We start from the raw sequence: 23,551 nt of genomic DNA on the forward strand, positions 1-23,551 counted from the left end.
TTTCGCGATCTCTCCGTCCTTGTCTTCCCTCTCGTGCTACGGCCATGACAAAAGACGGCGAAACCGCATCCAATTCCGGTGCTACCGGCAAGCCCACTTTGCACCCAGTTTACTCCGTCAACAACATTCTCAATAAGGTTCGTATGCTTGACGGTGTCAAAATAACGTATTCCGCGTGGGTCAAGCTCTTCGCTCTCCACGCCAAGGGATACAAGGTGTCCCATCATATCGATGGTACCCGTCCTCCTGCCAAAGCCGATCCCACCTATGACGAATGGTGCGAGATTGATGCTCATGTTCTCAAATGGATAACGCTTATATGTCTATAACGCTTGTTTATCCTATTAATACGGGTGAGGTTATGTCAAATAGTAAAATAAAAATATCAACAAGCAAGACATATATAATTTGACCTAATAAAGCTTCTACGGACTTAGATTAATGGGTTGGAAACTTGGAAATTGGGTACTCACGACATTAAAATACCCAAGGGTATCTCTCGCTTTTGTGCTTACCCAGCCGAATGGACCAAGCAAGTTGCCAAAATACGACATCATGAGGTGGAAAATACATGTAAGGCCTAGTCGGTCTAATGGACCTTCCATGTATACATAATACTTTACCGAGGGTGAATATGGTAGCTTAAATTGTCTAATATTCACTTACGGGGAGCCTACGCCTTTTTTGTCTTTTCAATAAACATGCTGATAATAATACAATTGACAAAATAGACGACAGAATAAAGCATACAATTCCACGCATGAGAAATGAGAGAGTAGCAGATCAAACTTACGTAACATAATGAAGTTTAATACGCGAGCAGAGCCCAGGAAAGAGGGAAGCCCTCATAGAGCAGTCTTCTACTTCTAGTCGACTGCTGGCCTAAGAGAAGGTGGCCTCCCTCGGGAAACATGGCCCAATTTCTCTTCTTTCTTTTTGATTTTGGGTTTCTTTATTGCCCAGAACGCTAAAAGGTGGGGAAGAAGCTAGCCGAACCTGGGCACATAAGAAATTCTCGGCGTCGAAAGAGATTTGAGATCGTAAGTAACTCAGTGAATGCTGTCTAATAGGGGCTTGGTTTAGAAGAAGAAAATTAAATATGAACAACCGCGCTGGTCGCACGTAATAGATCGACTTTCATGCAAGTTCTTGCTCCAAACCAGCATGAAAGTTCCATTTCAATAAAGGACGACGTACCATGATACTTTCTATTTTATCGAGCTCAGCTTTGGTCTCTGGTTTGATGGTTGTACTGTGGACATGGCCCACCTGCGAGCCCACTTCGATCCGTGGATACGCAGCGGTCTTTTGAAAGCCACGCTCAGCGGCGTAAAAAATGCTTTCGACCGGATCGTTTTAGATCGGTCGGTTTCGTCTCGGTAAGGTTCTCGAAACGATTAGAGATGTTCGGAGTCGCCACCAAGCATTTGTGGGATGCTTGGAACCCATTCGAAATCCACTTTATACCTCGGTCAAATCGAAGCACAAAGCAGAGTTTGACATAGGTACTAAAGATAAGGAAATCATCCCTCTTTAGCATCCTAACTCTAGAATGACTGTCGTACGCCCTGGATAAGGTCATCCACTATCCAAAGTTTCCGAGTAAGAGGTGAAGGTACGTATTGGGAAGCCCTTTAATCAGACACCCAATACCGTCCGCGGTAGCGGCCTCTACTGATCGATCTTGGTTGGTTGAATGCAAAAGTTGATAAAACGGTTTAAATGCATGAATGCGCATCCAATAATTTAAATCTAACATGTGAGAGCTTTCTAAGTCAGTTGATTTAATCCAAGTATCAATTATAAGATGTCGAGTTGGATTAATGATTGATTTGCATGCAAGACGAAAACTAAACATCAATTTACCAAATTAGGTTTATGGTGCATAACATGATCCATTTGTCTTAGTAAGGCATTTTGCAAATGTGATTTTGAATGAGCAAATAGTCATCTGATCCGTCCTATATCCGGGCTAGTCGGAGTCGGGATCGTCCTAGACTAATCTTTGGAAAGGAACAGGCCCATACTGGACGGCTACATGAGGCGCGAGCCAGCCGGCGGTGTAAAGGGGCCTCCCCTGATTCTGAAAATGAGATATAAAAGGCCTGCTTGAGGCGCGGGTCAGCCTACGGTTGTATGCCGTGTTTTGACCTTTTGAAAAACGTTATCAAACGTGTTGAGAAATGGGTATTTGAACCCGATTTGGTTTGAAAAGGGTCGTTTAGACCGCATTTGTTGATTTGGAGAACTAGACTCGAATAATCGTCATTATTTTGATAATATTCGGTGTCGGGTTCGACTTGACAAACTTGACATAGATAGTTTTGAAAATGATTATGAACTAATTGTTTTAAGTTCATTTGAATATAATTAGTCGATACTCATCATCGTACCCGGGTTAAAATCCGGCATGGTATGTAGAACCAAGGATGACTTTGTGTTGGGGACTAATATGTTTGTTTCGTAAATGTAAAGAAATGATGAAAGGCATTAAAATACGTCTCAAAATGTAAAGAAATGAAATAAAATGTTTTAAATACCTTTTAAATGTCATTAACCAAATATTATCACCGAAACACGGATTTAACCGTCATGGTATGAGGAACCAAGGGTGAAAAATGCTTTATGGTTAAAACACATGAAATGAAATAAAAAAGGGTTTGAAAATATTTGAAATGGTAAAAACCGATTACAAATATGAAAATGAATTAAAGAGGAAAAACGAGAACAAACACGGTTGATCTATGACTTGAACACCCCATTTAGGCGCGGGCAAGCCGGCGAACCAAGGGGCTTCTATCTCAGGCCAAAAATCAGTTTTGGCTCGTTTATCCCATGTTTTGGTTCATGTTATGCACGTTTTAGCATGTTATGGTCATGAAACAAATAAAAACGTGATAAAAGAAGGATTTTTACACCCTCATACTTACATGTTTGGTTATGGCGAGTGACCGACGTAAGTTTAACAACTCGTTTGGTCGAAAAAAACTCGGTTTAAAACCGTTTTGGTAAGTAAAAAGAGTGTTGTAAGATTAGTGACGGTGTAGTGGTCGAAGTGGTCGGTCAAGTGATTTAATGCACGATGACGGTACCAAACAATGTGTAAGGCTTGTATTTATGATCGGTAGGTCGTAAATACGCGTCAGATTGTGACTAAAGAAGTCGAGTCGAGAATTTTAAGGGAGAAAAGAGGGGGCGGACACTCGCGTAAGTCTCAAATGGGGGGCATTTGAGGTGTATTTGCAGGGAAATGAGTGGTTGTGTGAGTTTTGAGCGACGTGGCCACCTGGGCTGCTCAAAGAGGCGCGAGCCACGTTGCGGGTCTTCGAGGTGAGTTATCGCTTTCACACAAAGCAATCATGATTTGTTCTATCCTAGGTTTTGTAGTCATATGTTTGGTACTTGACCAAACATAAGTCCGGGAAAACTTAAGGTAGAAGGTTTGAAATGTTTTGTTTTTGGTGGTTGACTCGGTTTGACTCGTTGTTGGAGTCGGGATTTGAATTTTTGAGTCGGTTTTTGGTCCGGTGTCGGTTTTGACTCTAGTTAGTGTCATTGTGACCCCGTCGTTGTGCATCAAACACTCCAGGTATTTTTGAAATGTTTTATTTTCGAAATCGTTTTAAGTTTTCCGACGTAAAGTTGTACACAAACTGTCGATCAAACGCCGCGATCCCAAAACATGTTATAGTCCGATAATCATCGGGTGTTTGTTGAGTCTCAAAGATATACTGGTATCTACAGAGCCCCCACTTTGACTGAGGCTTGGACAGGGCGAAAGTCAAATTAGATCCCCCAGGTCAATCGAAGATTACAGCCTGGAGACCCAAGCGACGTCGAGGCGGCTCGAAAGGATTCGGGCCAAGGACCTGCCGTCGGGAAAGGCGACGCCAAGGCGACTCAAGGGTACGAGCCAAGGACCTGTCGTCGGGAACAGTTTAGAGTCTGTCGACTATCCGTGCGGGTCGTTTAAAGTCCGTTAGACTACGTATGAAGGCTCGCCAGCCAAAAGAAGGAGTCATACCTGAGGCATCTTCGGATATGTCCTTGCGTGTTTGTGGACAAAGGCTCGCCAGCTGTGACAAGGAGTTATACCCGAGGCATCTTCGGGATATGTCCTTGGGTGTGTGCGGACAAAGGATCGCCACCTGTGACAAGGAGTTGTACCCGAGGCATCTTCGGGATATGTCCTTGGGTGTATGCGGACAAAGGCTCGCCAGCCATGGTGCGTAGTAAGGCTCGCTAGCCATGGCGCGTAGTAAGGCTCGCCAGCCATGGCGCGTAGTAAGGCTTGCCAGCCAGACGCGTAGTAAGGCTTGCCAGCCATGGCGCGTAGTAAGTCTCACCATCCATGGCGCGTAGTAAGTCTCGCCAGCCATGAGCGGTCGGTTAACGGACCGTGAGAATAGCCGCATCAAATGGGCTTGTTTTGAAAGTAGCGAACTCGTGATTCCGCCGTGGAAATAGTGAATTTTGAATTTCACTATCACTGTTTTTTTGAAATGAGGAGGTTCCGCGAGGAAGCCCCTGTTGGTATTTGAAGGAATAGCGAATTTAAGCTTCCACTAATCGTTTGTTTGAATTTGCAGTGGCGGTTTTGATCGCTGTTTGTTTGAATTTTGAAGGAAATAGCAACTTTTGAATTTTGCTATCACGTTTGGGGTGACGGTTTATCTGCTGCCGTTGACATGTGATGGAAATAGTGAATTTGGAATCTTCACTATTATTTGAAGCGACGGTTTATGTGCCGCCGTTGACATTTGATGAAATAGTGAATTTGGAATCTTCACTATTGATTGAAGTGACGGTTTATGTGCCGCCGTTGACATTTGATGAAATAGTGAATTTGGAATCTTCACTATTGATTGAAGTGACGGTTTATGTGCCGCCGTTGACATTTGATGAAATAGTGAATTTGGAATCTTCACTATTGATTGAAGTGACGGTTTATGTGCCGCCGTTGACATATGATGAAATAGTGAATTTGGAATCTTCACTATTATTTTTGAAAATTGAAGAAAATAGTGAATTTTGAATTTTCACTATTATTTTTGAAATTGGCGGTTTTGATCGCCGTTTGTTTGAAAATTTCGAAAATAGCGAAGTTAAATTTTCACTATTTGTTTTTGTTTTTGAGAAAATGACGATCTTTAATATCGTCAATGAAAATTTGAAATTTGTTATGTGGAAATTGGGCCAAAGCCCAAAATTCGTTGAAAGAGCAAGGGACGCCTGATTGAGGCGCGAGCCACCTGGCGAACCAAAGGGGCTTCCCTTTTTTCTGTAAAAAGACGCGAGGTTTGGCTGCTCGTCATTCCTTATTCATCTTCAACCTTCAACATAAAAGCTCGCAAAGAATCGCCATTGTTGGACTTTTGCTAGCTTCCATTCGTGCCATCAACAATAATGTTGTCTCAAGGTATGCATTTCCTCTCGAATCCATTTGTTTCTGTTGATCTTTAACTTAATTGAATTAGGGCGAAATTTTACCCTAGAAAATCGATTTGGGCGTTTTTGATTGAGCCCATTTCGAGTGAAATTGACGATTGCATTAGGTTAGAAGCCTGTTTAGGAGTATAGGGGTGTAGTTAGTTTGCATTTTGGTCCCCGTTCCCTCTCCCTATGCTCGAAAAACGTGAGTGATGTGAGAAACTGTCTCATTTCACAATGCCAAGTTTATTTGCTTGGATAATGGGTCCCACTAGGTTGCATTGTAGTCGGGAAAGATCATTTTTGCCATTGTGGACCTTTGTTGGGTATTGTGGGCAAAATTGGAATTTCTGCCTTTTGTGACAGTCTTATATCTGACAAAATAAGCGTCTGTTTGAGCTTGAATTGAGTCAGTTTGCCTTGAAATGGACCTTAATTATTTGTAGTTTAGGTCGCCTTGAGGCGTGATAAAATCATGTTTGCCCTTTTTGCGGCCGTTTTTGAATTTTGGCCGACTTGTACTCAAATTGGCGCATGAATTGCCTTTTCGAGCCGTAGAAAAATTTCCCGTTGCCTTGGGAATGAACTTTTGGTTCGTTGGCGGACCTTGTATGGGTCTTGAAACGCCGTTTTTTTTTTGTGGTGGTTTTGACTCGTCTTTTGCTTGAAAAGATGGGCGAGTCGTTTTTTGTGCGTTTTTTTGTGAATTGTTTTTTGTTCTGTTTGGTTGGATTTGGGCGGGATTGCCCTTGTTTTGTTTTGTAGGTTGTGTTTTTTCTTTGGACTTGTCCATTTTATGCCATCATAATGCCGAAATTTCGGCTGACGTTCTTTGTTTTTTTTTTTTTTTTTTGTAGGGTACCACTCGACCGCTTTGGGAGGTACCAAACCCCGTTGCCACGATATGGGTGACTCCCGCTTATGTCAAGTGGTCACGTGCTCCGTCCTTGGAAGAGAGATCCAAATTTCGTAAGGACGAGGTTGTCGACTTGAAGTACCGAGAGGTTGGCAAGGCTAACCGTGCCTTCTTTGAGGAGTATGTTGATGGAGCTACCCCGATGTGATGAGACCACCGAAGAGGAGGAGTTCCGGCCCCAAGAATATGATGGGCCATGCATTGGCTCTTTTTGGGTCGAACACGGAGTCTTGTGCTAGACGGGAGGCCGTCGCCGTCTTAGATCTGTTGAGGATCCGTTCCGAGGAGGAAGTCCATGCTAGGCGGGCCAGCAAGAAGAACAAGGGGAAGATGTACCCCGAGGGAAAAGGAAAGGGTAGAATGGACGAGTGAAGACCTCCATTACCCATTTTATTATTATGTTCTATTATTGTTGTGAGTTTTTATTATGTTGTACTAGCTAGTTATTGTGTGTTTTGTGCTAGTTTTATTATGTGAGGTGTTTTAGTTGACACCTTAGCTTCGATAAGTTCTAGACTTGTCGAGCTTTATTCGTTGTTGGAAATGTAATCCATCCCATTATTAATTAAATAAGGGGATTGCCCGTGTCGAAAATTGTGAACGCTTGTTTCTTCCATCCATTTGGTGAAGGCGATTCGATTCGAATCGTCCTAAACGTTTGCACTTGGGAATGTGGTATTTTGTGAGGAAGGGAGAAAGGCTTATTTTGTATTTTGTGGGGAAAAGGGAATGTTGTTCCCTTTTCTTTTTTGATGGGGATGTTTTTTTTATTATGGGGATGGTTGTTTTTGATTGTGGGGATGGTTGTATCCTTCTTGTGTAAGAAAGGACTGCCTACATATTCACCTGAAGAGATGAAATCAAACCATGATCGTAGTTCGAAACATTTTATAGAGTTTGATTGGGTTTTGTGGTTGTATCCCTCAGGCACAAGAGGGACTACCTACGTATCCACTTGAAGAGGTGAAATCAAACTATGCTCGTAGTTCAGGGGTTCTTGTTTTACTGCAAATCGATGTTGCCTTTGACAGATCAAAGGACATTCCAAACGGGCCAGGTGCCGCAACTTAGACGATAAAACATGCAATTTCAAATCAGAACGCGTTTGAGGAACTTGACTTGAAAAGGGTTGAGGTGGTTGCTAGTTATAAAACTAGGCTTAGGTCGTTGGTTGCTATGGTTCAAGGGTAGTATTTCTTGAGTTGGTCCAGGTTGGTCGGGTTTGTAAAGTCCTCCCCATCTAGGTCACTCAGTCTCACTGCGTCCCCCGAAAGTATTTTCTTGACCAGGTATGGCCCGGCCCAGTTGGGTTTGAATTTTCCCCTCGGATCGACGGGTAATGGTGCTCGAAATGACTTGAGGACCAAGTCGCCCTCCTGGATGTTCCTGGCTTTAACCTTCTTGTTGAATGCCCATTGTATACGTTGTTGGTATAGCTGGACGTTGTGCAAGGCGTTGAGTCGTCGTTCGTCTAGAAGAGTGAGTTGCTCGTACCTTTGACGGGTCCATTCTACTTCATATTCAGCGGCGTTGTTGGTGACGGCAAAGTCTAGTTTGACCGAGATCGGAACATGTTCACCCTTTGGTGATATTAGAAGGATTCCTACCCGAAGCCTCTCAGATTAGATGCACCATCGAAGTATAGGTCCCATGCGTCGGAATCGGCACAAAGGATGTCTTCGTCAGGAAGTGACCACGTGTCTGTCGTTGGATCTTCGTTGACGGGATTTTCAGCTAGGAAATCGGCAACCGCTCTTCCCTTGATAACCTTGAGGGGTACAAACTTGAGATCAAACTCAGATAGCATGAGCGTCAACCAAGACAGCTTTCCGTTTAGTACGGATTTTTCGAAGATGTATTTGACCGGGTCCATCTTGGAGTAGATGTGGACCGTGTAGCTGAGCATGTAATGCCGCAGCTTCTTTGTTGACCATACTAGGGCAAGGCATGTTTTTTTTAGTTGGGTATACCTCGTCTCGTACTCAATGAACTTTTTGCTGATGTAGTAGATGGCTCGTTCTTCGCCGTCGACTGTTTGCGCTAACATTGCTCCCATGGCTGTGTTGGTAACAGTCAGGTATAGGGATAAAGGGATTCCCTGTTGAGGTGGCATGAGGACAGGAGGTTTGGATAGGATTTCCTTTATCATGTCGAAGGCCTTTTGACAATCGTCGTCCCAATCGGTGTGATCGGAGGCGCGAAGCTTCTTGAATATCGGTTCACAAATCATAGTGAGCTTGGCAATGAAGCGGCTGATGTATTGGACCTGGCCAAGAAATATTCGAATCTCCTTCTCGTTCCTAGGCCGAGGGATTTGCTGAAGGGCTTTGATTTTGGTTGGATCAATCTCAATACCTCTTTTGCTGACGACATGTCCCAAGAGTTTTCCGGAGGTGACCCCGAATGCACACTTCTGAGGATTTAGTCTCATGTTATATTACCACAGACGGGCGAAGAATTTCCGAAGGGCGCCAATGTGGCCGTCCCGTTCCTTTGATTTGACAATCATGTCATCGACATACACCTCTGCCTCCTTGTGCATCATATCATGTAGGAGAGTGGTAGCGGTTCTTTGATAAGTAGCCCCGGTGTTGATGAGACCGAAGGGCATGACCGTGTAGCAATATGTAGCCCACTGTGTAGTGAACGCAGTCTTGTGCATGTCTTCCTCAACCATTTTAATCTGGTTGTACCCGGCATACCCGTCCATGAATGATAAGAGGGCATGTTCGGCGGTGTTGTCCACCAGAATGTCAACATGTGGCAAAGGGAAGTCGTCCTTTGGACTCGACTTGTTCAGATCCCTGAAGTCGACGCAAACCCGAATTCTTCCGTCTTTCTTTGGTACGGGTACAATGTTGGCCACCCAATCAGAGTATTCAAACACTTTGATGAAACCAGCCTTGAACTGTTTATCCACTTATTCCTTGATTTTTAGGGCCCATTCAGGACGCATTCGGCGTAGCTTCTGTTTCACGAGTTTAGCTCCGGGTTTAATGGGTATCCGGTGCTCTGCAATTTCCCTGTCAATCCTGGGCATATCTCTGTTGGACCAGGTGAACACGTCCTTGTATTCGTGTAGGAGGTCAATGAACTATTGTCTTTCCGAGGGGTTCAGGGTTGTCCCTATCCTAAGTTCTTGGGGTGTATTGTCGGTTCCTACGTTAATAGGTTCGGTCTCCTCAATGATGGAGGTTCTGGTTTCCCGTTTGTCAAGTTCTTTGGCTAGGTGAGGTGGGTAGTCACTCAAGTCAATTTCCTCATAGTCATTCAGAATTGCATTGCAGTTAAATTGAGACGAGTCATAAGCAAACTTAGCGTTCATTAAGTTGACATGAGCAAAAATCTCGGAAAGGACAAACATCTTGTGGTCAGTCAGAGGCGACACAGCAGAGGAGGTGGCCCCTGGAATAGGCTCCAAGTTGTCACCTGTCATGGGAGTGGGGGTGACCTTAGTAGACTCAGCCTCTGAATCAGCCACGACTTTATGATAGAACAACGGGAAGGGGACCTTGACTGGGACATCAGGAGTGTTCGGAGCTATGACAGACTCAGACTCCGACTCAGACTCAGATTCAGATTCTTCTTCACTTCCCTCCTTGAACATAGGGCCTTCTCCAGTTGTGATCTTGAGAATGCGGCCTTGGCGATCGGTCCACTTGACGGTCTTCCTCCAGCCCTGTGCAGCTTTCTCTGGGTCAGTGTCAGAGATCAAGGCGGTAGGGTCAAATTGAATGTTCTTCAGGACGATGTTGATGATGTCCTCATAGTCGAGGTGCTTAATGTTATCTTTCCCAAAGAGGAGAGTGACAACTTGTCCGTCGAGGCATAACGACGGCTTAGACTCAGTTGATGCAGCTTCGGTGTTGTCGGGGATGAAGTAGCAATCCTGGAATACTTCCACACCCGGGTACCTAGCCTTGGCCACAGAGTCATAGATCGGCTCCGGAAAGCCATGGTAGAGCTCGAACTCTCCCTCGGGGACAAAGTATCCATTGATGGTCAGATGATAGGGACGGAGGGTAACTCCATGCTTCTTGCGTTTTCGAATTAGGAGGTTCATCTCCTGGATATCTTCATCGGTAGGTTCATATCCCAGCCCAAAGGAAATGTTGGGGACCTTAGCCTGTTTCAAGGGAGGCAAGATATCCTTCAGTGGATTGAGGGGCAAACCCGGGAAGTAACCCTGGCGTATCATGATACGGTTGACTGTGAGGTTGGAAAACGGGTCACCATCAAAGGGTGTTGATTCATCAGTTATGGCATTCACAGCTTGGAATCCCCACATTTCATTATCATCTTCCTCAATGGTTTGGGAGGCTACTCCCTTTCTCATGACGGATTTGATCGGGGAAGCAGGAATTGTGATTGTTTTCCCGTTGAAGAGGACCCTGATTTTCTGGTAGAGAGTCGAGGTAACCGCCTTGACGGCATTGATCCAGGGACTCCCCAGGAGCATATTGAAGGAGGCGTCGATGTCGACCACCTGAAAACTGGTTTGTCTTTCCAGCGGTCCGGTTGCGACAGTCAGAGTGATGAGCCCCACGACCTTGCAACGAGTGCCGTCGTAGGCGCGTACTCCTTGGTTCGTCGGGACCAAATCGGCTTCCTTAATCCCCAGCTTATGAGCAGTCTTGAGGGGAATGACATTCACCGCGGATCCATCATCCACAAGGACCATGGGCACATTCTTCTTGAGGCACTGTACGGTGATGTACAGGGCAAGGTTATGATTGGCTCCGAAGGGAGGGATATCTTCGTCAGAAAAGACAACTGGGTTGTTCAAATCAGGGGCGTCCCTTGTCATATGTGCCACTATTTCTTCAGGAGAAGAGGTGGAGGGCACGGTCAATTTTCCCAAGGCTTGCAGCAAAGCCTATCGATGCTCAAAGGACGTTGCGATCAGTTGCCAGATCGAGATCTCGGCTTTTGCCTTCTGAAGCTGTTTGAGGATTGAATTCTCAGGAGCCCTCGGTTGAATGTCTACTTCCGGGACAACTTGGTCATTCGTTGTTGGAACGACCGTTGGATTGTTGGGGTTCTGATAGGGGCGTCCGGACCGGGTAAGGTGAGCGATCTCTTTCGCCCGTTTCTCTTTCTCTGGGACAAGGTAGACATCTTCAACATCATCTCTCCAGATGCCATTGATATCAGGATCTTGAAGGCACCTTCGAGGGGTATTTCTTGGTGAGTAGTTTTTGTGAGGGTGATTTTTGTGGGGGTAGTTTTTGTGGGGATGATTATTGTGAGGTTGATTATTGTGAGGTGCATGCCAGAATGGTGGCGAAAGCAATCCGTCCTGGTGTGGGTAGTTTTGGGCGCTCAGGGGACTCTCCCTCGGGCGTGGTGGCGGAGGATTGAAGATAAGTCGACGGTAGGCATCGTCAAGTCGGGTGATCCTTTCGGAGAGACTGGCTATGGCTTCCTTAACCTGTTGGAACATGGTGAGCATAGTGGCAGCACTGAACACAAACACTCCGTCTGAGGGATCTTTCTCCAAAGCATTCACCTCGTCATCAATTGGCAGGATGAGGTGTGAGCAGTCCAGAGTTGGCTCATCGTTGGAGATGGCGTGGATCCCCAGAGGGTTTGTTTTGTTGTTTGGCTTAGTCGGCGGGGGTAAAGGCAAATCCCCTTTCTCAATCATGTCTTGGATGATGTGTATGAGTTTGAAGCAGGTTTCAGTATCATGCCCCTTCCCTTGATGGTACTGACAGTAGGCATTGGGGTTCCAGAACCGGGACTTCTTAGCATCGGTCAGATCCGGGGTGGGTCCGATTGGTTGTAACTTTCCCTGGTCCATGAGCCTCTTCAATGCACTTGCGTAAGTTGACCCTATATTAGTGAACACTCTCTGGGGGCGCTCAGCTCTCTTAGCAGATGGTTCAATGAGGTTGACCACATTGATTTTGTTTGTTAGGCCGTAGGGACGGGATCCGGTTGAGGTGGATCCTTGGTAGCCTCTGCCAGTAGTCTTGGCCAAGACATCCTTCCGGAGGTCATCTTCAATGCGTGTCCCCAGAATTTGCAGATCCTAGAAGGTCTTGATATTTTGATACCTTAGTAAGTTGGCATACACTGGGCGGAGATTTTTGACGAACTTTTCCACCAAAGTTGATTCATCCGGTTTACTGACCAATTGAGTACTCACCCTCCTCCAACGGGTTAAGAACTCGGTGAACCCTTCCTTATCGTTCTGGGTTAGAACCTCAAGAGTACGGGTATTGGCTTGGATTTCAACATTGTCAGCGTATTGTTTAGCAAATTCGACTGCGACCTTATCCCAAGTGGTAAGGTTTTTCGGATCGAGGGAGTATTACCACTAGCGAGGGATTAGTTCCAAAGAGGATGGAAAGATCCGGGTGAAAAGCTCCTGTTTGACCCTTTTAATGGACATTTAGTCTTTGAAGGCACGGATATGATTGAGCGGGTCCTTCACTCCTTTGAAATTAGGTACGTCAGTTAGGGTAAAGTTATCGGGTAATTGATCCCCAACAGGCTCAAACCTTCGGTTGTTCTCAAGATGGATATTGTTACCCCGGGCTAGGAGCTGTTCTTCCAAGAACTTTAGCCTCTTCTCAGTTTCAGTCAGAGGTGGAGTGTTATGTTTCCCAATTTCTTTGTTTTCCAGGGCGTCGATACGGGTCTCGATGCGATCCAGGGTGACCTTAAGAGCAATAAGCAGACTGGCTAGCTGATTAGTCGTGACATCTCTGTTGTTATCATTGTTGTTGTTGTTGACAGACGAAGTTGAAGATGGGGCCATGACTCTGAGGCAGAAAAACAGCTCACATTATAAGTCAATCCGACACGGTTCAAAGACTGAACGCGGACAACGCAAGGGACGAGAAAAAGATCAGACTCAACAAGACGAGGGTGACCGTGTGTGGTTCCTCGGTGCTGACTCAATTTATGACGTGACGGTGTTGACCGAACTTTTGACACGAGTCCAACATAACGACGCGGCGCCATTGGACGGGTCTCGTGATGAGACGACTCATAAGTAAAGACCCATAAGTACGTTTGCTACGACTTGATAGACACGAGGTGGAATTGGAATGGTGGACTGAAGTTTTCGAAAATAGAAATTTTCAAAAAGATTCATTCGTCGCTTTGTGGACGGCTTCCAAAGATAGAGATCTCCGCAGGTCGATCAGTTGAAAGGGTTGTCTTAAGTTTATTTGCAAAAGACGGTTCGAGTTTGAATCGGCTCGGAAAACAGTGTATTGTTTCCCAAGACGGTTTTAAAATTCAAAATTGTATGTTTTGAAAAACAAGTTTGAAATGTTTGAAGAGGTCTCGGGGACGGTGCATGGTCCTCGGGATATCGAAAGTGTCTCGAGAAAAGGGTGTGTGCTTTTGTCGGGTTTTGAAAGAGCCATTGTCGGCGCGAAATGGGTTAAAGTCTGTGTCTAGACGCGGCAATTATAACGGCGTAAAAAGGTGATTTGAAATGGTTGTGAAAAACCGGGTTTGAAAATCGTCATTACGACGGCCTAAAAAGGCGTGTTGAAATGGTTATAAAAACCGGGTTTGAAAATCGTCATTACGACGGCCTAGAAAGGTGTGTTGAAATGGTTATAAAAAACCGGGCTTGAAAATCGTCATTATGACGGCCTAGAAAGGCGTGTTGAAATGGTTATAAAAAACCGGGTTTGAAAATCGTCATTACGACGACCTAGAAAGGCGTGTTGAAATGGTTATAAAAACCGGGTTTGAAAATCGTCATTACGACGACCTCAAAAGGCGTGTTGAAATGGTTATAAAAACCGGGTTTGAAAATCGTCATTACGACGGCCTAGAAAGGTGTGTTGAAATGGTTATAAAAAACCGGGTTTGAAAATCGTCATTACAACGGCCTAGAAAGGGTTTTCAACGGTCGGCGAATGACCGAGGTTTGAAATGGCCATTATAACGGCGCAAAAGGGTGTTCTTTGAAAAAGACACGGAAGGACTTGATCAAGTAGCACATAAGCACTCACAGTTCATTATATTATGCATTGTGCTGACACGGGTTTTGCCTTAGAAGGGTGGGTTATACACCAAGCGATCAAACCCCGATTTGCGAGAGAGATACCAATCCAAACAAAATGTGTAAGGAGTGTCCCCGAGCCTCGTGCTCTAAAGTGATGAAAGCTCTTTGACGAAACAGAAATGTGTGACGTCATTGGCATGCTTGACTCAATCGTAATTCGAAATGCGGGGATGAGAAAAGTCACGCCGACGAGACGAGCCAACTGGTCGAAAAGGGTTAGGTTATGGGCTCGGACAAGGAACCCGACAGTGACCGTAATATCAATTAATGCATTCCAACCAAGACCTCGTTCGAGTCTCACCATCTAGGGATCACAAAGACGTAAGTGTCATAGTTTTCCCCAGCGGAGTCGCCAATCTGTGGACATGGCCCACCTGCGAGCCCACTTCGATCCGTGGACACGTAGCGGTCTTTTGAAAGCCACGCTCGGCGGCGTAAAAAATGCTTTCGAACGGATCGTTTTAGATCGATCGGTTTCATCTCGGTAAGGGTCTCGAAACGATTAGAGATGTTCGGAGTCGCTAACAAGCATTTGTGGGATGCTTGGAAACCTTTCGAAATCGACTTTATACCTAGGTCAAATCGAAGCACAAAGCAGCGATTGACATAGGTACTAAAGATAAGGAAATCGTCCCTCTTTAGCATCCTATCTCTAGAATGACTCTCGTACGCCCTGGATAAGGTCATCCACTATCCAAAGTTTCTGAGTAAGAGGTGAAGGTATGTATTGGGAAACCCTTTAATCAGACACCCAATCCCGCCCGCGGTAGCGGTCCCTACTGATCGATCTTGGTTGGTTGAATGCAAAAGTTGATAAAACGGTTTAAATGCATGAATGCGCATCCAATAATTTAAACCTAACATGTGAGAACTTTCTAAGTCAGTTGATTTAATCCAAGTATCAAGTATAAGATTTCGAGTTGGATTAATGATTGATTTGCATGCAAGATGAAAACTAAACATTCATTTACCAAATTAGGTTTATGGTGCATAACATGATCCATTTGTCTTAGTAAGGCATTTCGCAAATGTGATTTAGAATGAGCAAATAGTCATCTGATCCATCCTATATCCGGGCTAACCGGAGTCGGGATCGTCCTAGACTAATGCTGGAAAGGGAACAGGCCCTGTACCAGACGGCTACATGAGGCGCGAGCCAGCCGGCGGTGTAAAGGGGCCTCCCCTGATTCTGAAAATGAGAAAGAAAAGGCCGGCTTGAGGCGCGGGTCAGCCTACGGTTGTATGCCGTGTTCTGACCTTTTGAAACGTTATAAAACGTGTTGAGAAATGGGTATTTGAACCCGATTTGGTTTGAAAAGGGTCGTTTAGACCGCATTTGTTAATTTGGATAACTAGACTCGAATAATCGTCATTATTTTGATAATATTCGGTGTCGGGTTCGACTTGACAAACTTGACATGAATAGTTTTGAAAATGATTATGAACTAATTGTTTTAAGTTCATTTGAATATAATTAGTCGATACTCATCATCGTACCCGGGTTAAAATCTGGCATGGTATGTAGAACCAAGGATGACTTTGTGTTGGGGACTAATATGTTAGTTTCGTAAATGTAAAGAAATGATGAAAGACTTTAAAATACCTCTCAAAATGTAAATAAAATGAAATAAAAGGTTTTAAATACCTTTTAAATGTCATTAACCAAATATTATCACCGAAACACGGATTTAACCGTCATGGTATGAGGAACCAAGGGTGAAAAATGCTTTATGGTTAAAACACATGAAATGAAATAAAAAAGGGTTTGAAAATATTTGAAATGGTAAAAACTGATTACAAATATGAAAATGAATTAAAGAGGAAAGACGAGAACAAACACGGTTCATCTATGACCTGAACACCCCATTTAGGCGCGGGCAAGCCGGCGAACCAAGGGGCTTCTGTCTTAGGCCAAAAATCAGTTTTGGCTCGTTTATCCCATGTTTTGGTTCATGTTATGCACGTTTTAGCATGTTATAGTCATGAAACAAATAAAAACATGATAAAAGTAGGATTTTTTCACCCTCATACTTACATGTTTGGTTTTGGCGAGTGACCGACGTAAGTGTAACAACTCGTTTGGTCGAAAAAAAACTCGGTTTAAAACCGTTTTGGTAAGTAAAAAGATGTTTTTAAGATTAGTGATGGTGTAGTGGTCGAAGTGGTCGGTCAAGTGATTTAATGCACGATGACGGTTCCAAACAATGTGTAAGGCTTGTATATACGATCGGTAGGTCGTAAATACGCGTCGGATTGTGACTAAAGAAGTCGAGTGGAGAATTTTAAGGGAGAAAAGAGGGGGAGGACACTCGGGTAAGTCTCAAATGGGGGCATTTGAGGGGTATTTATAGGGAAATGAGTGGTTGTGTGAGTTTTGAGCGACGTGGCCACCTGGGCTGCTCAAAGAGGCGCGAGCCACGTCGCGGGTCTTCGAGGTGAGTTGCTTTCACACAAATGCAATCATGATTTGTTCAATCCTAGGTTTTGCAGTCATATATTTGGTACTTGACCAAACATAAATCCGGGAAAACTTAAGGTAGAAGTTTTGAAATGTTTTGTTTTTGGTGGTTGACTCGGTTTGACTCGTTGTTAGAGTCGGGATTTGAAATTTTGAGTCGGTTTTTGGTCCGGTGTCGGTTTTGACTCTTGTTAGTGTCATTGCGACCCCGTCGTCGTGCATCAAACACTCCAGGTATTTTTTAAATGTTTTATTTTCGAAATCGTTTTAAGTTTTCCGACGTAAAGTTTTACACAAACTGTCGATCAAACACCGCGATCCCAATACATGTTATAGTCCGATAATCATCGGGTGTTTGTTAGAGTCTCAGCAGATACTGGGTATCTACATGTACGTGCTAAAAATCTGGTACATTCCGTTTTGTTTCCCATCCCAGTCTTTCGCAACACTTCAGGTTTACTTCTTTTGTTAGGTCTCGACTTTTCCGCTATGATCTTCTTAGTAGTTTATATAGGAGCTATAGCCGTTTCATTCCTATTCGTTGTTATGATGTTCCATATTCAAATAGCAGAGATTCACGAAGAAGTCTTGCGCTATTTACCAGTGAGTGGTATTATTGGACTGATCTTTTGGTGGGAAATGTTCTTCATTTTAGATAATGAAACCATTCCATTACTACCAACCCAAGGAAATACGACCTCTCTGAGATATACGGTTTATGCCGGAAAGGTACGAAGTTGGACTAATTTGGAAACATTGGGCAATTTACTTTATACTTACTATTTTGTCTGGTTTTTGGTTTCTAGTCTTATTTTATTAGTAGCCATGATTGGGGCTATAGTACTAACTATGCATAGGACTACTAAGGTGAAAGACAGGATATATTCCGACGAAATGCTATTGATTCTTGAAGGACTATAATGAGGAGGACGACAGACCCACTTACGATCTACTAAAGGTATCTGAGATTGATTGGTTCAAATCCAATTTGTGAGATGGAAGTGATTGTCCTAATCTCGTTAAATTTTAAATAAGGCTTTTAGGATAGTACTTGATCACAGAATGAATCTTAGTATGTCTCCACCTCTGACCGAGCACACGGATTGGATAGATTGGCTGGTTGCTTCGAGCACTGATTGATTGCTTATCGGGAATTAGCAGGTGGATTGATCGGACAAAAGGGCATGGGCTTAGCTGTTACAAGTTGGCTGTTGGCGAGCAGGTTCTCTTCGTTGGCTGTTAACGAGTGCAGGTTGGTCAAGACTTCTATTCTACTCTCCTATTTTCAAGCGGCTAAACCCTGATCCTTTCATGGTAGAATGAAGTTCAGGATGAGCTGTGACTATTCTACGAGACCAATCCCCTCGATAGGATTTAAGAGACTCTGCCCTCTGGAAATAGTATGCTTGGGCTCTCGCCCGGCGACCAATTATTGTATCAATTCCCTTTTCTCCACTGAAAGCCTAGTCATATACTTAAGGAGAAAAGTTCGTCCCAATCATCAACTGCAAGCTTGTTGCTTGTTCTCAAAAGCAGAGTATGATCCTGGCTCAGAAGGAACAGAATGAATGAGCGCAAGATATAAAACGAACGAGTGTGTTGACGAGACGAGCTCTCTTTCTCGAGACGACGGCATGTGAAACAAATGCCCGTAAACAAGCAAGATGACTCTTCCTGTGCGACCAACTATTATAGTATTCTTCTTTTATGTTTTATGAAGTGGAATTATTTCCTTTAAACCTCAAAGTGGGACTAAGGAGGAGTCCCCTTGTGCCACTGGACAAAACCTTTATATTACTATCTTTTTTAGTGGAAAAAACGTATGCGAAGCAGCATGTTTTTCGAGTTAAATATTACGAATGAGCATAGTTTGCGAAGGGAAACAAGGCCGATGGAGCGAGCAAAGTATGATGAAAGCCAGCCCCCAGCTAAGGACAGGGGAGTTACATGCCGTCTATTACGAGTTTGGCCTCAAACGGTGTCAGCTTCAGTTGAAGTTCCCGCGGAAAAAAAAGACCTCTCTGTTTGACTTCGAGGAAAAGTCTTTTTCATCTGTTCAAGGCTATTTATAGCTCGAACACTAGTGATGAGGCTCTTTGTACTTTGACTGGAAGGAGAAGAAGTAAGACTAGCTCGACCTTTAATTAGAAATAGGAGAGGGCCTACTAAATTGTATCTTTCTATGATTCCCCTCTTGTCTTAGGACCGGGACGAAGCCCGTGCGCATGTGCCCAACTGTTCGAGGAACCTCTGCTGATGCGTGCATTTTATATAGACTTTTTGTACCATATTGCACGCATCTTTATGCATATTTAGTAGTGTTTAGCTACCAAAGTCCCCCGAATTGTCTACTTTGGTTTCTCTAGTATTATTTGCAGGTATGAACCATAGAGGAGCTAAATCAAGCTTAATACATGTTCCTATAAATGCATTTATGAGATGAGTTGAGTCGGAGCTTGGAAACTACTAATTGTGATGCGCAAAGAAGTAAGATAGGTAGGCGAGCCAAGGAAGAACTTCAATTTACTAGTGCCTAATTTGAAGAGCCATATCTCGGGTTTTACAACTGATTTTCAATTGATTATAATTGGAGATGAAAGCTTGTCCTCTTAGATTTCCAACACCACCGGAAAAGCTTTGTTTACCCAAGTAACGAAGAAATGGCGGCCGTTGGAAGTTTAGTGCGCGAAGCAGGAATTGTGCGCTGGAAAGTGTTCGATCGAGTCTTATTTTGTTCGATCGAGTCCTTTTTATACTCGATCGAATGTGCCTTTTTGATAAGTGTTCGATCGAGTACCTAAAGTCCTCGATCGAGAGGTTTTAGCTTGGATTTGTTCGATCGAGTGATATAAAGTTGCTCCATCGAGTGACTAGCTTATATACTCGGGATTTTTATCCCGTGTTAGGTTTATTTTATGTTAATAATCACTTCCTTATATAAAGGAAGTCGGGGGATTAGGTAAAAACATCTCATGTACTCTTAATCTCTGCTTTACTCTTAATTACTGCTGGGAACTTTGCTTTGCTTCTTTTTTCCGGATTCGCTACTTTGTAATCTTTCTTTTACTCTCTCTATTTAATCTTTCCTCTCTTTTGTTTGTATCTTTCATTATGTTTGTTCTTGCTTCTTCCTTCTCTTTGCTTTATTCATTATTATGTTTAGCTAATTCTCCTGCTAGGACTTAGGGGATTCAATGGGTCGATGTTAGTTACTAGTTAGGTTTGCAGAGCTGTCGCTAAAATCTTGTCTATGCTGTTAATCACCGCATATAATTGCAAATATTTGCTTGAGTCAACGCATCTAGCTAACTAATTTGGTAAGCCTTGACCTAGACCAAAAGGTTGGAAGGGGTGAGACCTGCAATGAACATTAGGATGCTTTAGTGAGGGCGGAAGCTAAGCTAATAGTGTTTTAGGGTGAATTGAGACCAGAAGGAGATATTCGTTGCCCCTTAGACCGATACAAGTGACCGATCTGTGACCTTAGCTGCAATTATATGACATTTATTGATGACCCGACAATCCTAGTTCTCTCTCTTTATTGTTAATCCCTTTTTTTTATCGCTCACTTTCTCTTGCCACCTCTCTTAGTTTAGAAATCATACTGAAACGCCCGTTACTCTTAGACTAATTTAAAACAGATAAATCTCATTTTTGCCTCCCTGTGGAGATCGACCCTACTTACCGCTAGCTTCTGTTAGTAGTACTTAGGTATTTATTTTTTATACTAAAACGACGGTATCAAATTTTGGCGGCGTTGCCGGGCAGGCAGCGTAGTTTTATCTGTTTTTATTTAGTCTATTTCTTCTCTCAGGGAACCTCGGTTCCTTGAGACCATTCTCATGTCTCTCGTTCTTGACTTTCCGCAGAGAGAGAACGAAAGTTTTGGTTCTTATATAGACAGGTGGGAGGAGTGGCTCGAACCAAGACGAGGAATGCTTTCGGGATTCCAAATATGCATGTCTATCATCCGGGGAATGAATGCCTCTACGCGAGCATACCTCGAGGCTAATGGTAAGTGGGATTTTGAAGGAATCCCCGTAAAAGAGGTATTAGAATTTTTTGAATGGTTTACTACTGAAACTCTTAAACCCAATTTCTCTCTTCATGTTGACTCAGATGAGGGGGTGGGTGAGACCTTAGAAACCGTTTTAGGAAATACTGACGGAGAAATAGAGGACACCATTAGCGTGGTTGATAATCCCTTTTATAAGGATAATTTAAAACCCCTCTATGATTCTTGCACAGATAGTGAGGACGACTGGGAAGGTCTCTTTGAGAAATTCCCTACTGACGAGTCTAGCTATAAGGAGAGTGAGGAGAAAAGTTTTGACAGTCTTGAGGTTAAATGAGATAGTTATGACAATATTATGGATGAACCTATTATTAAGGACCCAATTGACTTTACCGTCCCTTATATTTGGGATGAATACCCACCTTCTCCTTTAGCAGAACAGATTCCTCCACCTCACAATACAAACTCGTCAGTGCATCTCGATTATAGTCGCGTTATTTTTCAGTCAAATGCTCACGAGCTCTCTTATTTTCCACTCGCGGTTAATTTGAGATTCTATATTCCACCCTTAGCTGGAGGGAGGAATAATTTTGTGGATGTTTTTAGGAGCTGTCATAGGAAATTTGTTAGACTTAAATGCTATTTCATTTTAATTTCTTATGTTATTGCTATTTTATGGTTCTACTTACATTTGTGTAGCACATGCGCAGTTATTTGATCAATTGCTGCGTGCTTTGAGCTGTTTTGACTGGGCTCAATTGGAGTAGCTGACTGAAAGGAAAGAAGGTCGAGCTGGGACCTGTCTGAAACTAGCGTTGTCCGGGAGGCAACCCGGAGTTTTAATTTTTAGTTGTTTTTCAAACATTTCAGTTGTGTGTGTAATAATTGGTTTTTGAACCATAGACTCTGAACAATTTAGGCTTGGTTTTGGTCGTATTTGTGGTTGCTATTTGCGTCTTTTGCAGGTGTTTTACTGAACGCCTAGGAATTCATGCAATAGGGAGCTCTCAATCGAGCAATTTTCTACTCGATCGAGTGCTCGAGCCCTTCGATCGCACTACTCTTCTCGATCGAGCACCCAGAGATGATGGCCATTCAATCGAGCACTTTTGTTTTCTTGATCGAAAACTTTTACAGCCCAGTGTACTCGATCAAGTCCTATACCTTCTCGATCGAGTACCATCCAGTTTGCTTGGTTTGATTCATTTCCAATGACGCCACTACGAAGCTGTTTGTGACCTCCCATGTTGCTGGCTGGTTTGGGGAGGTCCCTACTTCGCGTATTCTTGTGAGTTTTCCGCATCTCAACTCTCTCCTTTTTAGTTTGCATTTCCTTTCTCTATTTTTGAGTAGAATGAGGGCATTGTACGGTTTGGTTTGGGGAGGTTATGCATCCATATCTGTTTATGCATTTATGTTTTTATTGCATTTCTGTTATCACGTTTAATTTCTGTATGCATTGTTGTTCATTTTCATAAAATTCAAAAATCTCATAAAAATTCGAAAATTCAAAAAAATCAAAAAATTTCATGTTTATTTTAGCATGTAGGTTGAGTCGGAACGGTAGATTTCAATGATGAAATTGCACTATAATTTGTCCTTTTGCTTAAGCCTTGCATTAAACTATTATTCTTTTTAGCATTGTCTTATTGCGTATCTACGAGTTAATATTAAAATACAGCTGAACAAATAGACTTGACCTGAAAATTTTGGCAAGCTACTTATAATTTCTAAGATTTAGAGCCGTATAAACTGGTGTCATTTATGACCAGTTTCATGTAGGATTATGAGTAGTATATATATGTATATAACATGTTTCTTATTTTGCACGTTTATGAAATTCAATTGCTTTGTACTTACATACATTCGCGTTAGTGGTTGGTGTCACATGCAGGGAGACGCTTGCATTTCCCTTTTCTTTCATTTTTACCCAGCTAACTCCACATTAGCCAAATTTACCTGTTGACCCTTAACTACATCCAAAATTTAGCCTGCCTTGTCATGCTAGTTTAGTGTATGTTTTTGCGGTATATAATTTATTGTGTCAATTTTGGCTTGTACCCATGTTTGTGACCTCCCATGTTGCTGGCTGGTTTGGGGAGGTCCCTACTTCGCGTATTCTTGTGAGTTTTCCGCATCTAAACTCTCTCCTTTTTAGTTTGCATTTCCTTTCTCTATTTTTGAGTAGAATGAGGGCATTGTACGGTTTGGTTTGGGGAGGTTATGCATCCATATCTGTTTATGCATTTATGTTTTTATTGCATTTCTGTTATCACGTTTAATTTCTGTATGCATTGTTGTTCATTTTCATAAAATTCAAAAATCTCATAAAAATTCGAAAATTCAAAAAAATCAAAAAATTTCATGTTTATTTTAGCATGTAGGTTGAGTCGGAACGGTAGATTTCAATGATGAAATTGCACTATAATTTGTCCTTTTGCTTAAGCCTTGCATTAAACTATTATTCTTTTTAGCATTGTCTTATTGCGTATCTACGAGTTAATGTTAAAATACAGCTGAACAAATAGACTTGACCTGAAAATTTTGGCAAGCTACTTATAATTTCTAAGATTTAGAGCCGTATAAACTGGTGTCATTTATGACCAGTTTCATGTAGGATTATGAGTAGTATATATATGTACATAACATGTTTCTTATTTTGCACGTTTATGAAATTCAATTGCTTTGTACTTACAT

At 43.0% G+C, this 23,551-nt stretch overlaps 1 pseudogene; it reads left to right on the plus strand.

Moving 5' to 3' along the window:
• The first annotated feature begins 44 nt into the window (after positions 1–44).
• LOC141632256 (NADH-ubiquinone oxidoreductase chain 6-like) lies at positions 45–17,795 on the plus strand (annotated as a pseudogene).
• Positions 17,796–23,551: the final 5,756 nt, after the last annotated feature.

Source organism: Silene latifolia, chromosome Y (genome assembly GCF_048544455.1).
Source record: "Silene latifolia isolate original U9 population chromosome Y, ASM4854445v1, whole genome shotgun sequence".
Lineage (NCBI taxonomy): Eukaryota > Viridiplantae > Streptophyta > Magnoliopsida > Caryophyllales > Caryophyllaceae > Silene > Silene latifolia.